The 18781-nt window shown below is 40.8% G+C and overlaps 1 protein-coding gene and 1 long non-coding RNA gene across 4 annotated transcripts in view; both read left to right on the forward strand.

The window, feature by feature from the left end:
- gata5 (GATA binding protein 5) overlaps positions 1–18781 on the forward strand; it is a 70478-nt gene that overhangs the window by 31679 nt on the left and 20018 nt on the right. The window lies entirely within an intron of this gene.
- On the forward strand, positions 7126–10233 carry LOC309697246. Of its 3 annotated transcripts, none has more exons than XR_014273776.1 (5): positions 7126–7160; positions 7282–7898; positions 8275–8422; positions 8784–8871; positions 9453–10233. It is a non-coding gene; the product is annotated as an uncharacterized lncRNA (long non-coding RNA). The 3 variants fall into 3 exon arrangements; XR_014273778.1 differs by having other exon boundaries at positions 7132–7414; positions 7835–7898; XR_014273777.1 differs by having other exon boundaries at positions 7132–7898.

Raw genomic sequence — 18781 nt, forward strand, 5'->3', positions numbered from 1 at the left:
AACTGAAAACTGAGAACGCGGATCATGAACTCACGTTGGAACTTAAAGATGACGACATGGAGTCAAATCAGGGTAACATGAACTGTGTAACATCACCCGTCTCAGCTAGGAATGCTAGCACAGCATTAGCCGTACCCATTTCACCATACACACTACATAACACCCTTGAGTTACAGTCCACCTCACGCATGGTTCCTAGTCACTATAACCCTTACCGCCATCTTGCTAGTCAGTTCTCATCGCCCAGATTCATTCCTGAACATTTCATGTTTGCCCAGGAGTTTATCCGTGAAGGCTTAAGTCGTGTTTTTCTGGGGAGTGTTGTAGTCCTTGTTTTCCCTGTGGCTGACCCGGCTTATCTGGGCCGTCAAGCCCTGTCATTGCTCGAGACTGAAGGGAGGAATATAGAAGCAGGACTTTCTGTTTTGGAGCCTGTTATGTCAGCCTACATGAGTCTTGAAGTGAATGAGCTGGTCTGTGCCTCAGGACATCTGACACCTGTTTGCTTCTGGACTGTTAACTGTAAGATGTCAGGTGAATGCGTCCAGCCTCATGTCTCGTCAGCTGGAGGGTCCGAGGGGCCCGTTCAGCCTCCTGTCTCCGCTGGAGGGCCCGAGGGGCCCGTTCAGCCTCCTGTCTCCGCTGGAGGGCCCGAGGGGCCCGTTCAGCCTCCTGTCTCCGCTGGAGGGCCCGAGGGGCCCGTTCAGCTCCCTTCCACGTCGGCCGTACAGGCTGCTTCTCAGCCTTCTAGGAATGGCGTGAGCTTTCTCTCCGCCTCAGACTGCCTTCTGCTTCAGCCGTCTCTTCCAGCTGGAGAGCCCGAGGAGCCCGTTCAGCTTCCTTCCACGTCAGCTGTACAGGCTGCTTCTCAGCCTTCTAGGAATGGCGTGAGCTTTCTCTCCGCCTCAGACTGCCTTCTGCTTCAGCCGTCTCTTCCAGCTGGAGGGCCCGAGGAGCCCGTTCAGCCTCACACCATGTCAGCTGGAGGGCCCGAGGAGCCCGTTCAGCCTCACACCATGTCAGCTGGAGGGCCCGAGGAGCCCGTTCAGCCTCACACCATGTCAGCTGGAGGGTCCGAGGGGCCCGTTCAGCCTCACACCATGTCAGCTGGAGGGTCCGAGGGGCCCGTTCAGCCTCCTGTCTCCGCTGGAGGGTCCGAGGGGCCCGTTCAGCCTCCTGTCTCCGCTGGAGGGTCCGAGGGGCCCGTTCAGCCGCCACCTGCGGCCGCCTCGTCGTCGCCTGGTCCAGCTTCTGCCTGTGCTTCACCTGGACCGGCCCCGCCGTCGCCTGGTCCGGCCCCTGCGCCTGCTTCGCCGTCGCCTGGTCCGGCTTCGGCTTCTGCTCCTGCTTCGCCTGGCCCGGCTTCGGCTCCTGCTTCGCCTGGCCCGGCTTCGGCTCCTGCTTCGCCTGGCCCGGCTTCGGCTCCTGCTTCGCCTGGTCCGGCTTCAGCCTCAGAGTCCTCGTCTTCGTCTGCCTCAGCCTGTGCTTCGTCTGCCTCAGCCTGTGCTTCGTCTGGTCCCGCCTCGACTGGTCCCGTGCCCACCGGGCCTTGGCCAGTACGCCTGACACTGCTTCGCCGCCGCCTTGCGCACTGCCGGCCCCCTGAACTGCTTCGCCGCCGCCTTGCGCACTGCCGGCCCCCTGAACTGCTTCGCCGCCGCCTTGCGCACTGCCGGCCCCCTGAACTGCTCCGCCGCCGCCGCCGCCTTCCGCGCGGCCGGCCCCCTGAACTGCTCCGCCGCCGCCTTCCGCGCGGCCGGCCCCCTGAACTGCTCTTCCGCCGCCGCTGCCTTCCGCGCGGCCGGCCCCCTGAACTGCTCCGTCGTCTCCTTCGCCGCCGCCGCCGCTGCCTTCCGCACGGCCGGCCTCCGGACCAGCTCTGCCACCTGTGCCACCCGCCTGGTCGGCCCCCCGACCGTGTGACTCGTGAACTCTTGTGCCTGTGGGCTCTGGGTCGGCCCCCTGAACTTTATTTTGACTATGGTCGTGTGCTCCCGTGTTTTCTGTTGTTTATTTTGTTTCCCGTTCTGGTCCCTCCGTCCTGGTCCCCCGCCTCCCGCCCTGGGTGGGTTGTTTTCTGTTTTTGTTTTTGTTTCTCGGGTTTGGGCTGTCGGGAGCCAGCCCTTTAGGGGGGGGTGGTGTCATGGTCCTGGGCCATGTGGGCCCAGTATTCTTAGTTTTTTGTATTCTCGTATTTCGTTCCTTATTTAGGTCATGTTTCCTGAGTTGTCCTGTTATGTTGTTCCTTATTTGACTTCCCCTTGTGACTCTTATCCCCTGTGTGCCCCTCTATGTATCTGTGAGCCCTCATCTCCCCTCGTGTTTCATTCCATGTTTCCCCAGCCCACTATGCCCGTGCTCTCTCTCTCCTCCTGTTTGCACCTCTGTGTACTTCCTGTTTTACTTTGACAGTCTCCCGTCAGTGTTGTTTACTCCTGCCATGTCTTGTTATGTTTATCTGTGTCAGCTGTGTTCCCATGTGTGGCCACTTCCCCTGATCATCCCTCTTGTGTATTTAGTCTCTGTGTTTCATGTAGTCTGTGTCGCGTCGTCTGTGTTCTCACCTCCATGTTTTCACGGTCAGTCCTTGCAGTGATCATCATAGTCTGAGTTTTCTTAGTTTGTCGCAGTATTAGTTTTCCCAGTTTAGTTATAGTCTAGTCACGCCATCCCTGCTTTGTTTGTGCACTTTGTCTTCAGCCATAATAAAGGCTCGCTTTCTGTTAAGTCCACCCCCGTCTACTCACTTGTGTATGCACCTGGGTCCATCACACACACCACCGCACGGCCTGTCTCTGCAGACCGTGACAATCAGGGCCAAAAGACTAATTAAACCATCTAATAGCAGTTTCACTGGCAGCTGGCACTCAATTCTTACAGTTTTATCTGGTAACAGGTGAAAGGATCTCAGCCTATTGTGAACTTTTAAATGGATAAAAGGTTTGCTGGCCTGGAACTGGGCATGGATGTCAATGTGTCCAGCTGGCTACTTGTGGGAAACAGAACTGGCATTGCTGTATGAACTAAATACTGGAAATAAGGAGCCTGATGACAACAGTCGTCAGAAACAGTTGCTGGTTGATTTAGACAGCATGACAGTGGTCAAAGAAGTTCTGCTATGGAGAAATGATCAACCCACCTACTAATTCAGCTGAAAACCGATGAAGCATTGGGCTCCTATCTAGCCATCACCAGCAAGAAGAGCCAAAATGGCTATGCCAGGAAAAGGAGTGCTGCTGCAATGAAAACAGAAGTCTAGTGTCTGAGCCCAGATGGAGTTGCCACAGGTATAAAAACACAAACTAATCCTTTACTGCTTCCATAAGGAAAGCAGTAAATCTTGGCTGAAATTGCATTATGCAACAGGACAATGATCACAAGCACACCAAATCTTTAAGTGAATGGCTGAAAAAGAAAAGATTAAAAGTGTTGCAATCGCCCAAAGTCCAGAAAACCTGACTAATCTGCTTTGGTGGGACCTTTGGAGAGCTGTGCATAAACAAATACCTGAAAACCTCAATGAACTGAAGCAATATTGTAAAGAATAGTGCGCCAAAATTTCTATACAAAGATGTCCGAGGTTGTCAAAGTCATACAGAAAATGATTACTTGAAGTTAGTGCTGCTGTGGGTGGTTCGACAGGCTGTTGAATCAAGAGGTGTAATTAGTTTTTCACACACAGGTTCTGAAGTGAGTGGTTTGATTCACAGTAGTGTTTATTAAGTAAATAATGACACTGTGTTATGTGTCTGAGAGTATATTGTGCTTGTTTAGTTGTGCATGTCTATACGGCGGTAGCTTAGGAGGTAGAGCTGCTGATCGGAAGATTGTTGGTTTGATCCCTGGCTCCCCCAGTCTGCATGCTAAATATCCTTCAGCAGGATACTAACCCCAAGTTGCTCTCTGATGCATCTGTCAGAGTGTGAATGTCAGTATAATATATCTATGTTCACAGCGGTTGTCTTTAGGAAATGTGCAACGTACAGAGTGTTTATGGTTTATATAACTACTGTAGTCAGCTACCAAGTCTTGCTGTTGCTGGAAGAAACTAAACATTGAAGTGTGTACCACTTAACTTTTATGTAAGGTCCATCAAACAGGACTTTCCTGTTTCCTATAGGTGGCAAGTCATCACTATTGGTTCACACCCTCAGTGGTTACATGTTGTTAAGTACATCAGTGTAAGCTGTAAAAGATAGCAAAACACATTCTTGACACTTTTATTATGATCTCTTTCTACAGTATTACAGTACAATATCCCTACTGTCATGTTTATGTAAGCACACTGGAGCTTAGAGGGGTAGCAGACGGATACAGAAAATGGGCATCGTATCTCAGTCCCACTTGGGTAAATTGTCCCACCTGTGCAAGTCTTAGGCCACAACAAATCTGTGACTGATTTTTGGTATATGAATTTATTACATTAATACAAACCCAATTCTATACAACTGGCATCCCATTTTTTGCCAATTGTAGATAAAAATAGAATTCACAATAAAGTATAAAACAGATCCAAATTTTAAACTGGTAAAAGTTAGGACGAGCCCTTTTTAGTTATCTCTTTTAGCACCCATTCATAAACAACTGGGAACTAAGGAGAGCAGCTGCTGGACTTTTTGGAGAGGAATGTTGTCCCATTCTTGTGTGATATAGGACTTTAACTGCTGTGTTTTTTATTTTATGGTGGACTCAGTGTTTTTAATTGGTGGAAGGAAGGAATTGCTGGTAGGCTGGACTCTTTTACTATGATGTTGTTGTAACAGATGCAATATGTGATATAGTATTTTCTTTCTGAAATATGAAATATGGAAATGTATCACTGCCAGAAAAAGACATCTGAATGAAGCATATGTTGTTCTTAAAACTTGTATATATATTTTTACCGTATGTACAATTTTTTCATGTGCTACAGATTTGTAGCCCAGTTTATAGTGGATGATTTAGAATTGAGATTCCAAACATTACTACAAAGTGACTGACTCGTTCTATAGACAACTAAAGTTTTCATATTCACTATCCTGTAAGTTGCTGTCCTGTTAACCACAACATCAACATCAAAGAAATATTCATTAGTGACCTTTAGATTCTGCCCACACTGACTGTATAAGAGCTAAAGATTAAACTTCCATTAGTACATGATACAGAAATTCTCTTTTAGCACATACACTCAGAATGGTAATAAATATTTAGTCTTTAAATAGATTTAGAAATTTGATAAACCTGAGAACTAAAATCCACAAAACCTTGAAAGGGGTGTTCGCATTTGTGCAAACTGCAGTAGCTGTTAATGGACAGATGCAAGGATGTGTCCTAGAAGGTATGTTTTATAATAAGACGCAAACTGTTTGATCCTGAAGTTGTGGAGCTGTTTTGCGTATTCTCTTAAAGAATCATGCCATGCCACTCAGAAGCCATCTTAGCAATGCCCCCAGGCACTTGATTCATCTGTTACTTTTGCTTTGTATGATGCATTACCATCACTCGATTATTGGGTTTAATTCCTGTACAGGAGGAAATAATTTGAAAATTTCACTTAATTCTCAACATTCCCACGTTTGTCTCAAAATGCATAATTAAAAAAACATCCTATTATTAGAATTTCTAAATGTAATTCTTATATTATTTTTTTACCTGGGAATGTAAGCAGCTAGAAAAAAAGGGTTTATTTCATTGTCATCTTCCATAGTATTAATTAACTGTTCTCAGCATTTTAACTTTTGTTGTTTCTTTAAAGCAAGTTTTATTCACTCCACTATTTATGAGTAAACAAATTTTATGAGAGCACTGTCTGCTGAGTACTCACAGGCTCATCTGTACATAGACATAAATCAATAACTGTGTTCTCCAACATACGCACTAGCACACATAATCACCATTCAATGCTTGTTTAGCTCATCTCATGTGGCCTGTGTTTGTGCTGTTTGACCTTTGAGATGGGAAAGACAGCCCATGTGGATCAATTCCTCCATTCTGGAGACTACGAGAGCTAATTGTGGGCATAGAAATCCTCACAAATACACGAGCAGAACTGCATTAGCAGCAAAACACCAACACATATCCACACACAAGCCCTGAAAAGCATGTTTTCATTGGATATATGTTTGCCTGCAGCCTGGGTGACAGCTGGCTGGGAGACTCCGTGTTATGCGATTGAACCACAAGTAAATGGTCTGTGTAAATTGGCCTTTTATGGGACTGTAGAGGAAGATGTTTCACACCCTATTTAACTCTTCATCATTGTTTGGACAAAAAAGATTCAATCTGCAGGAGATTAAGTAGAGTAATGGCAAGTAACAGCAATTTGTTCAGCATTACAAGGTACCACAGTACTCAGCACAGAGCAGGCAAGCAGCTCTGGAGTTGCGTGAAGTTGAGCAAGCCTTCTAATAGTACAAGGAAATTTAACTTCCTTAACATAAATAAATCTTCTTCTTCCAGTTTATTGAAAACCTTAAAACTGCACATTTACCTGAGAAGGCTTTTTAGTCCACACAACATAGTGAACACTATTGTTGGATGTCAGATAAGGGGAAAGTCAAAGTCCACAATGTTGGAAGAAAAAAAAAAGAGGAATACAATATGACAGACACATGCAATACAGGTCACACTAATATATAAATTTCTCATAGGAGGAAAAAAAAATCTTAGCAATAACCAGGACTTCATGATGAAGAGAAGAGGGACTACCAGGTAGGTAGAAAACATTAGAATTATGCTATAAACAAAAGCTAAGAAAGGGATATCCAAGGAAATAATAGCATCCAAAAGAAAACAGAAACCATTTAAAATGGAATAATCCAGCAAGGGAAAACTATACAAGCAAAGATTCAGAACAGCACAAAAATTCTGTCATGGCTGTGTGCAGGCAGGCAGGATGAAGGACCCAAGTGCAGGACTCATGGAGGCAAAAGTAAACTTAAAGAACTCAGCTTTATTGCTGGCAACTCAAAACAGACAACTAACTGGTAAGACTAGGAACAGAACTTGAAACAGAAGACATAGGCAATTTTGAGGGTCCAACATGACAACGAGCAGGGGAAGACGAAGAACATAGGAGACATTTGAAAAAGGGTAAGACAAATTCAAATTCAAATTCAAATTTTATTTGTCACGTACACAGTCACACTGAAAAAAAGGGACTGGCCATCTCTTGGATTTATGTAAGCATCTTGCATGTATTTAACACAATTGCCTCATGTTTTAAAGATAAATGTAACTATATAGTGTAAAAACTACATGATATGCAGAAAGGGTGTATTAAATTGTTTATATCATGTTCAGGTGAAGTAAGTCAATAAGATAGCAACGTTAAATCTCGTGAAACCACGCGTGATTTCATCTCGCGGGCTTTGGATCGTGGTTTAAAAAATGCATCCATCTCAGTCAAGTCGAGCAGCCAACTCTACGTTTTTTGGTATGTCTTGATTTTTTGAATTAATATTTACCATATTTCAGCCAAATGTAGTTAAACGTCTAAAGTGCCGCCATGTAACATGCTAAAAAAGAGCCGTTAGCTTATTTGCTGTTTTATCTGTTATCAAAGAATTGGCGCTTTTTCATTTGAATTTGTCTTTGGCACAAGAGCCGTAATATCACATTAAACCTAATTACGAGGCACTCATAACATAATTTGGTTTTCTGTGTGAATAGATTTGTCAACTGACTCTTCAGTTACATTGTGTATTTACTGCACCGTGGTGTTAGTGAGATTTTGGACATTGAACAGCTTTAGCTAATATCATCAGCGGTATTATGCTAGCTTACATCCCTACCCCTCCTGCCCTCACCTGCTGTCCTTTTGTTTTTGTTTTTGTTTTTGTTGATGCACATTGAGAGACCACATCTATTCTGCATTTCACCAGGAGTCAGCTGATGGATTGTGGGTTCAAGGTGTTATGGTAAGAAAGTATATTCTATTTTCGCTTAAGGTTTCTGTAACTTAATTATAATAGGTTTTTTATAATTATTAGGTGCATGCATACTCAAATAGACCACCCTATTAATACAACTGAGAAATCCAAAATCTGCCATAGGTTTGACTTATACCTGTATGTATTGTCAGAAAGGTGATTACTGGACTCACATTAATGCACACTTGAACTAAAATGAGGTTGTAACTTGTGGGTTCTTGGGTTGCAAATCAGAAATAAACATCTTTGGATTTTTTTAATCCCATAAGATCTGGAAACACAGTTTTTATTCAACAAAACATTACTGATTATTAACCAAGCACAGTGCCTGCTGTTATTTCAAAATAATTTTATGTCATTTCAGATGAAATGCAGCATTCCAGTGCATCCCAACCATGCCTTTACAGGTTTCTGACGGAGCTGAGTTTCTCTCTGACAGTCTGCTGAAAGTGTTTGCAAAGTGATCGGGGGAACAGGGCACAAAGCTAAAGGATGTAGCTGCCATGATGACAGTAAGAACTTTAAAATTCTTTAACTACAAAGTGTATATGTATTGCATTAGGTCAGTAAAAGATTTTTATGCTGCATCCATTGAAACAGTCAACTATTACCTGTGAGTACTGATTCCACCGAAAGGATGCCATAATTTTCGTCATGCATTTACTGGCCCACTGAGAAAAATTGATCTTTTTAAAAAAATAAATGTTCTGGAAACTATATATCCATAAAGTTGATGTCAAACAGGAACTTTTGATATTGCTTTGTAGATGCTGGTGTTGCATGTTGACTGGTTTAAGTTTTGGTCTGGGATCATTTTCTTCTGTGCTACTGAAAAGTTCACAAATCTCTGTTTTCTTTGTTATAATACTTTAGGATGACATTAATGCTCAAAGGGAGTCTCATCAAAGTGCTCCGCATCTGTGTGAAAGACAATTGCAACATCTTGGTGCAGGAGTTCATGGTGAGTGTTTTATGAGTAGATTGTGGCTTTGCAACATTTTAAAATGCATTTAGTTATCCACTTGATCCTCATTGGACCAGTTAGGACCAGTAGTCCTCTTTAATAATTTGAAGTTCACATGAGGCCTGGTAGTGAACTCAGCCGCCGGCCCTTGAGGCCCCACCCCTGTATTAGGGGTCACATCAGTGTGAAAAAACTTTAAATTTGTCATTCTAGTGAACAAAGGAAAATCCCACCAATATTTACATTAGCTTTTGTTTGAAAAAAAAAAAGACCAACAGCTAACCAAATTGTGGGGCTGAAAGTCTAAATTCTAACATCTTCTGAGTGACAAAACCTGGATTTCTGATGGGCCGGTGTCTTTCTAAGAAAAACTAATGTAAAGCATTTGAAATTATGTTTTTCACCCTCTCTTAGAAACTCTGTTAGACCATGAATGGCAGCATGGCAGGCCACTCTTTGGCTATAGCTATTTACTATGTTGCTTGCATTGGTTTAAATTACTCTAACATTAGAACTGGTAGATTCAAAAGAGATGAGTTTAAAAAGGAATCTTAAAGAAATGTTTTGTGTTTAACCAGGACTTGACTGAGGCCACTGCACAGATTGAGAAAACCACAATGAACATCTGTCTCCAGAGGATGCACCAGGCAATGACTTTTCTGACGTTGGCATCATCATCGAGGGTATAGTAGTTCTTCAAGATCTGGATAACGTGACCTTTGCAGTAGCCATGCTGTTTGGACCTTTTTTATTCCTTCAATATGAGTTACCCATCACAACTCTGCTACACTTTTGAGGTGATTCAAAGGGTGGTAATGGAGTTGGAAGCAACTCAGCTCTCAAGAAAAGCTCACAACTAAGACAAAACTGCTCCTGCAACGAAGCTCACTGTTATGCATGTGAGGTGACCAGCTCTAGGTGAGAAGACATTTAAATCTCACACTTGTTCTGCTGCATTTTTGAAGCTCAATTCCAGGAACAGATCGCAGGGTTCATTTTTATATACACTGCAACTGCCATGAGGACGAGCCGTTTTTTTGTTGTTGTTGTTGTTTGTTTTTCCTTTTGCTCTGTACAAGTTCTCTGTCTGTTTGGCAGCATTTTTAAATTTCTCTTTGTATTTTTTCTTTCTTTTACTAGTGAAGAGATGTAGCATGAACAGTTATGCAGTCTAAATATCCCATATGGGCCGTGTGAAATGGTATTTTCAGTTTCATTCAGTTGAAGTAAGGAACGTTGAATATTTCTAAGCTTGCTGTTTTGAACCAAGATGTCACAGTATGATCAGTGCCGTAATTTTTGACAGTCACTGTATCAATGTTATTTTTGCATCTCTTGAATAAAGGTTTTGACCTGCAAGTGCTAATTTCTTTAGTTATTGGGGTAAAATGGGTAATGTTAATAGGAAGGTGTTTGCCAATTCAGTAACCTAATTTAATGTTAATGGAAACTAACATTACCTCAAATTGTTTAGTTATAATTGTTGTTTAACTGAATCTTGACGTCAGAGGCCTTAAATAGAATGTTTTGTATTGTTCTTTCCCAACATTTTTCAAAAGAAAGAGTCTAATTTCTTTGCTGTGATTGATTCCAGAGAACACGGAAGAACTGACATTATTTAACTGTTGGTTTATATAGATTCAGTAGTGGAGTAATGTCAGTTTAATTCTTTACCTACTGTCAATGCAGTGAAATTAGACATTTTGTTTTGAAAGGTTACTGGTGGATGCCAGCAACCATCTTGGAAGAGAACAATATAATCTGTTATAAGGCCTCCATTTGAAAATTGTGTATTTGATACTAGAATATAATAGCAAAATGTAATTTGAAGATAACATGTAGTATTTAAGTGACCAAGTAGTATTGGGTAAAAGTTATTGAATGGTGTTGGGATAAAGTGAGAAAATTGTGAAGGATTAAAATATTTCAAGAGCTCAAATTACTTCATCAAAACATGTTTAAGTCACATTTTATCAACACAAATTGCACAGGTTTATTGAACATGAATAAATTGTGTTAATTTAACTCAATTGTTTAAGTTGCTGCCAAAGCAAAACATCTGTGTGCAACAAATGTCCACCATTGAATTAAGTAAATCCAACAACATATTTTTTTCAGTGCATACACAGTACGATATGCAGTGAAATGCTTAGACAACTGCTCGTGACCTAAAGAAAAAAAAAAAGGAAAAGGCTATGAATAAGATAGGAAATAAATATGAAAAATTAAAAAGGGTAAATTTAACTAGGAAGGAATAAAATATAAATTAAGGTTAAAAATGAAATAACTGTACAACAACAAATTAGAATGAAGGGTAAATTTAACTGGGAAAGAATAAGATAAAATATATAAATTAAAGTTGAAAATAAAATAACTGTACAACAAAATACACAATACACAGTATAGAACTATATAAGAATGTATGAAGAAATATAAATAAATATATACACAATAACAGCAGCTGTACAAGTATTAACTGGAAATTAAGAATATAATGTCCAGTGTTGTGCAATCCACATTATGTCTTCTGCAGTGCAAATATGCTTAAAGTGATTTAAGTGATGAAGTGAAAACAATGTCCAGAATGTCCAGTGTGTGTGTAAGAACTGTATGTGTGGGTCAGTACTGTGTGGTGGTGTGATTGAGAGACCGTATCGCCTGCGGGAAGAAGCTCCTCCTCAGTCTCTCTGTGTTGGTCTTCAGGGAGCGGAATCACTTTCCTGACCTCAACAGAGAGAACAGTCTGTTGTTGGGATGGGATGGCAAGGATGATAATAAAAATCAATATTTAAAAGATAAAAAGAAAGAAAACTAAGCATTCTAATCACAGATAATGAACAAAGTGACAAAGTTTTATCTTAACCATTTTACATGTCATTAAAATCAGCAGGCGCTTTGTATATAAGTGATGTTTCTTTGTTGTTCATTACAATTCCCAAGCAAATATTTACTGTAAAACTAAAACCATTAACATGATTTAATTAAATAGCATTGCAATGACAGATTATAATATACCATTACAAGTACTGTCCAGTCTTACTTCTGAGCTTGTTTATTCTACCCCACTGTCCCTGGGCCTGAACCCAGAAGTAGCAGAGTTAGGGTTAGCCAGATAGGGCCTGACAGGCTGTAATGCAACACACAGATAAAGAAGTGGCAGACAGGCAGATAGAAGCCAGTCTCTCATAAGCGCTGGAGATTAGGCTGACTCCTGCTTTACATTCCCCAGTGAGCAGAGCACCAGGAACATGGGCCATCCAGCCCACTAAATCCTTTCTTCCCACTCTGTCTGTGCTCTGGTGGAAATGTTCTGAATCTGAATTGGTAAGAGAAGAGAGCTCACATATTTGTGATGATCTGACCACTGCATAGAACAGATGGAAAGAGAGGAAGTGGCCTGCTGCCAGCAGTCATGCAGAAGGTCTGGCAAATTTTTGTGCCTTGAAACAATGATTAATTTGAAAAGAAAACAACCACGGTGGGAATACACGATTACATACAAATTCAGCTTCTGTGTGACTTATCTGCCATGACACCCTGGCGATCAGAGAATTAATTTCTTGACAGTGAGCATACATTATGCACATATCACATTATAACACCAGGAAAAGTCTTGCTTGTGATCATAGTATCTGTTTTAAAGCTGACTGAATAAGAATTTTCAGCAACATTCGTTCTTGCCAAGACTTCAAAATTATGCATTTTGGAGTAGGAATCTCATTATCAAGCAACATCGTCAAGAGATGTAGCACTGAAAGAACTATATTAACAAAGTTACCTTAAGCCTGGTTTAATTATTTTTACTGTCATTAGAAGAAACAATCCCAAGATGAAGGTTGCAAAGTGGCTTGCAGCTAGTCAATTATGTAGAAGGGTATCAGCAAAGCTATCAGTTGCTGGGATTAAGATCAATTTATTTCTGTGTGGGCTGCCTGAACTAATGCTATGGTTAATTAATGAAATGGTGAAGGGGTAATTAGGAGGTTTCAGCCTTTTATTACCCATGTGGTTGCCACTTGCATACATTAGACATTCAATCATTAAATATGAATTAATCATTGGATTTTAGCAGATCATTTGCATTCACTGACCTTAGATTTTCATTCAGTATATATGTGTTTTTATATAAATAGACAGTAGATGCAGTATCAGAACTGGGCAACTTCAATACACATCGGCATGCATTTATGCATCAGCATCAAAGTTTCTACAACTCTACCAAAGAGGAAGAGTACCTACATCTATTAAAGGATTTACTAAAGTATATTTCCTCATTTGGTGTCTTCATGATTGTGGTGGAGAGTACAGTCTAAGATACTGTATCTGTTCAAATTCTCCTAGATGTACGACACATACGCAACTGTCCACTTACTGAGAATGTGGTCAGTGATGACTCATCTGACATATCACTTCATGATGATCAATGCTGCATCATTAACTCTCAAATGTGCATTCACATTTGTAATGAGTGGTTTATGCGGTGCAGTTGCTACTATAATATAAAATGCATCAATATGAAATTGACAAAGAACTATTTCTTCTTGATAGATGGACTCCATTCCTACAAGAAGTACTTCTCTAAACTATACGTTTAAGGAGATAATTCTTCTACACTTATCTCCTTCACTGCAATTCAGAGACACTTGACTTGCAGGTATAATTCACAAATGCACACCTTGTGAACTGGAGAGGAACTAACATTTCACTAATTCAGAAGACCTTTAATTGGCCAGTTATTCTATTTACAAAAAAAAAAAAAAAAACACTATGTAAAGATAACTTAATATGTATCACTGATAGAGGAAAACAGAAACAACCCCAGGTCTCATGTCAGCTCTCTAACCAGACTGACAGAGAATCAGATCTCAGTTGAAACAAGTATTCCATTAACTCGTAATGACTTTTTTCTGTATTAATGTTTATGTTTACTTCCTCCAAATGATCAGTATGTTGATTAGAGGCTATTTCTACAACACTGTTCAAAGAAGTCTTACCAATAAATAATGATTCATTTTTAAGTATGATCAATCTATCTTTATTATTGCCTGTGGATTAAACACCACAGGTTTTTATGATAGTGGTAATTAAACCACTACTTTAAAATTCTAACTTAATACTTGATCCAAGCGTCTTAGCTAGTTATAAGCCAGTTTCTAACCAGTCATTATAAAACACCGGAGTGACCATCTGCAGAACAATGGCTTATTTGAAGAGCTTCAGCATTAGTAATAGCATTAGTAAAGGTTACAAATGACCTTCTCACACCTATTAGACCTCAGTGCATCATTCAATACAATATTATTATACAGAATATTACAATATTACACAATATTGTACTACAGAAATCGGAACATACAGTAGATATTAAAGGAACTCTGATGGTTTGAATCATATGAAGCTGGTAGACCTGAGTTCCACAGGCCTTTGACCAATGCTTTTTATGTTATGCACTTCCTTTCCTCATACAACACTTTCAGAGGTTTAAACAAGCGTTAGTAATAATTCAAATTTGGCTGTCTCCCATAGTGTGCCTTTTGTCCTCTCTACCTCTGCTCTCTTTTCGTTCCCCTCACCCCCAGCCGGTCACAACAGTTGTCTGTCCCTCCCGGAACCTCATGGAGGTTTCATCTTCCCACTGGTCTCAAGTGCTTGCATATACGGATTTGATTGCTAACTACTATAAATGCCTTGCAGCAACTGTTATTGGGAAATGGCACTACATGAATCAAATTTAATTAGTGCTGTCAGCATTAATCTCGTTAAAATAACGTTAACGTCATAACCACATTAACACAGCAAATCTCTGTTAGCGAGTTAGCGCGGATCGCCCCGAGCATGGGGCTGCACAGCGTCAACACATTAGCGCGGTTAGCTGTTAACGCGTTAGTGCTGTATGGCATTAATGTCATTTTAACGAGATTAACGTTGAGAGCACTAAATTTAATTTAATTATTCTTGCTGATAGTTTGATCACATCATGTTTTGGCATTCTCCTCCACCAAAAGGAATGTTACCTGGATGTTCTTTGTTGCAGACTATTGCATGAGTATTCCACTCATCAAAGGTGTGCTGTCAGCCATAATTTCTGACCTTATTTTCTAAAGTTTGTCCCTTACCTTAAAGATGAGACTTTAATCAGCAGTGTTGGGACTAACGCGTTATTAAGTAACGCGTTACAGTAACTACGTTATTATTGTGATAACGAGCACGGTAACTAGTTATTATGCCAAAACCGGGAACGCGTTACTCCTTACTGGGATTTAGATAGGCTCGTTATTCGTTACTTGGTGTGGTGGCTATCGCGGAGCTTCCACAGATTCAATAACATTAGCAAGTGGTGGAAGCCAGCAGGTGGATGAAGGAAAAGGGAGGCCACTGGTCCGAGAGTGTCAGGTGAACTGAACTTCAGGTAAGAAGTTATAACCTGCAGTCCATCTGGGTCAGATATGAACCAAGTTTAGCTGGAGTTTATTTTCGTTATGCTGACTTTTTCGTACTGCGTGCTAGCTAGCATGACGGAGTTTCTATACAGCTGGGTGGGTGCTATGTTACTGATGTTGAACTTTATTTTGTTCATAAGGTTAATTATTAGAGTTGCCAACCGTCCTGTAAAAAACAGAATCGTCTCGTATTCAGAGAAAATATTACGCGTTTCGTATTGAGGTGAAAAGGAACACAGTTTGTCCCGGACTTCAGCTAGAATGGAAAAAGACACAAAGCTGGAGTTTTTCTGCGTCTTTACGCTGCACAGCTGCCTCTTCTTCTCTCATTCTCTCACCCTCCCTCTCCTGTTTCTACTTCAATCATGAAACTGATCAATGATCAGCTGATTGGCTTTTCTCTCTCGTTTATTTATCGCCCACTTTGCGCCAGAAAGAGGAAACCAACGGATGTCGCGGTAAAAAACAGCAGCACTTTTAAGCTTGATCAGCTGTTGTTAGAATTTATTTAATATTACTTTCTAGTATCAGCTGATGTTGGCTGGAGCCACAGCTGTAAACCTGCTGGTCATGATATCGGTTTGGTTATGTGGTGAGAGGGAAACATGAAGATGAAACCAGGAGATGTCCTTACTGAATCATCAGAGCTGTGATGGAGAAACAGGTTTACCTTTTAGGTCACATGAATGAGTTGAAGGGAAGTTATGAACTGTTTCTGAGAGACAAATAACACCAGGATCCTTTTCTATGTAGCTGACAGCTGGTAACTGTGCAGGGGCGGATCTAGCAAAGTGTTGCCAGGGGTCCATGCAGAGCATTAAAAGGGAAAGGGGGGCACAAGGAAATACTTTCTTATTCTCATTTAAAATGTCTCACTTTTAAAAAAAAAAAATTATCTGAGTCTTACAACAAACAATTGATAGATTGATACATATATACCATCAGAACAGTGTACATCACTGTCACAACAGCATTTATTTTCATTCAAAGGCTTTATGATTTTTCCTATAATGGTGGGCCGGTCAGTCAAAATGCCCGGGACGATTTTTTTGTCCCAGTCCAGCCCTGTATGCAGCTCATCTGCAGTCTGGTGTTATCTACATCTTCCTGTTCAGAAGGCAGAATTTCTGAGTTCTGAGTACAATCAAAAGCACCACGACTGCAGTTTTTGTGTTGGATGTAAAAAGCAGGCTAGGATAGAATCAGGTGTGGGATTTCTCTCGTGGAAATGTGCACATTATTTTTTCCTTTGGTAGGTGGCACAGTGCACTTGTGGCACGTAAGCAAGCTAGAAGACTGGCAATCTTGCTGGGGATTACGGGGAGTTACGGAAGCAACACATTAACAAGAGAATTCTGAGTAAAACCAAAGTTACTTTCCCTAGTAACTAGTTACTCTGAAAGTAACGAGTAACTTGAAGTAACTGAGTTACTTTTAACTAAGTTACTAATTTAAAGTAACTTACCCAACACTGTTAATCAGTGATATGGAAACAGCAGCTAGTTAAGTGGTAGTTGTGACAGAAGCTCCTAACTTCTTTGCCCCATCAATGAACTCTTTTTCAAAGCCACTCAGATCTCTTTTCATCTTGCCATCTTCATATAAAATCAACAGAGCCTGCCTGGAATTTTTATACATAATACAGATGTGGTTCTCTACCTATTTATTCAGGTTTACGTGGCTCACAGATGTCAAAGAGGGAGGATGAAGAGGCCGATTATTAATTTATATATAAGAGGAGAACAAATAAATATGAGGTATGTAGAGTCAAAGGTACCAATAATGAAATATATGTATATGAAATATATGTATATGAAATATATGTATATGGAGTCAATAGAAAGCAAAGCCAATGAAAACCATGAGGTCTGGATCCTTGGACTCACAGACAGAATAATTACACCATCTTACTAATGCTTTGAGTATGGACCTGTGCCCACAGACTCTCTCTGCTGCTATCTTCGGAAAACCCAGGTATAGCAGAAAGAGGAAGGGCTATATCTGTGTTTCTGTGTGTAGCGACTATGTGTATATAGAAACTACAAGAGTGCAGACCTGCTGGGTACTGGTCTTCCTCCTACAGCCTTAACACATTCTTGTTACTCATTAGTGATTCTCAACTGGCCGTAAGTGTGAATGTGTGTGGTTGACTAGAGTGTACATTTATTCTCCAGATCCACAACACAAGCACACAGAGCAGAATGATTATAACTATACTTCACAATCTGCTGTATCTTCAGACCAGAGCTAAATATCTAAATATCTCAATTCCAGAAGACAAACAAGATGTGAACCTTGGGACTCTTCATCTGCCATCAAGAGGAGAAATGCATCTCTGACCTCCTGCTGAGCTGGAGTCAGCTGTGGCGATAGCACCTATCTGAGCCTCAATCCTGTCTGAGCACCGGCTCCTCTGTCAGCCTTCTTTTACACCATTACCAGCAATATCAGAGCTGTTTTAGCATGCCTCTGTCAATTGTTCATTATAGTTTTAGGGTAGGTCTGAGTCGGTAATGCTTAGTCTATGATGAATGAAGAATTTATCTGAAGTGATCATGCCATCAATTTGCAACACTGACAAGAAATTACTGTCTAAAAACAGACAGACAGCTCACACAAACACACTGTAGCCTGCTTGCTACATAGACAATAAATACCACTGGTAAAATTCTTCACTTATCTTACAGCCATGTGTATGCAAAATGAAGACAGAGGCTAAAACTCCATTCCAGTCCATGGAATGCAGCTGTAAAGGACAGTGGTGTCACATTATAGGGTGATCAAAGTTAAAAGGCATTTCTATGTACACACAAAGCCTCCCCGGTGGATCACCCTATCAGCCAGCCTGTAGAAACATGACCAAAAACTGACAGCAGATATGCAGCCTGTGGTGGGAATGTGGCATATTTGTGAATTCTGTTTTTTGTGGACATAACCATGGACTGACTGGGGGGAGCAGAAAGAAGCTGTGATGGAGCAGGCCCCTCACCAATCACCTCATTCATAAGGCCACTATCTCACTCCTATACTGAGAGATGAGAATTACTCCATGTGTTAAACCGTCTCATTGCCTTCTTTTCATCAAGGGAGAGAGAGTGGTCTTACAGCAGGCAGTGACATATACTTTTACTGTTGGGGAAATCAGATAAATTAATTCTATAGTTTTGTTCAAGATGATGGAAGTCCAATATTTATTTTATTTATAATTCTATTTTGAATTATTTATGTGGAAAAATAGATCAATTTTAAAAAACTACACATTTTAAAATTCTACCTGTCAAAAAACAAAACAAAAATGTAAAAGTCATAAATTTATAAGATTACATTTTTTATTTATTTCAGTTTCATTTTATAGCACTAGTTCATCCAGTTCCCAACAACTTGTAGCTTTTATTGTGAGTTTAAAACTGTTCAAAATTAGAAATGATGATAAGAAAGCTTTTAGCTTTCTGTGGTCACACCCCAGT

Source organism: Aulonocara stuartgranti, assembly GCF_965226115.1.
Source record: "Aulonocara stuartgranti genome assembly, chromosome: 20".
In the NCBI taxonomy this organism is placed as follows: domain Eukaryota; kingdom Metazoa; phylum Chordata; class Actinopteri; order Cichliformes; family Cichlidae; genus Aulonocara; species Aulonocara stuartgranti.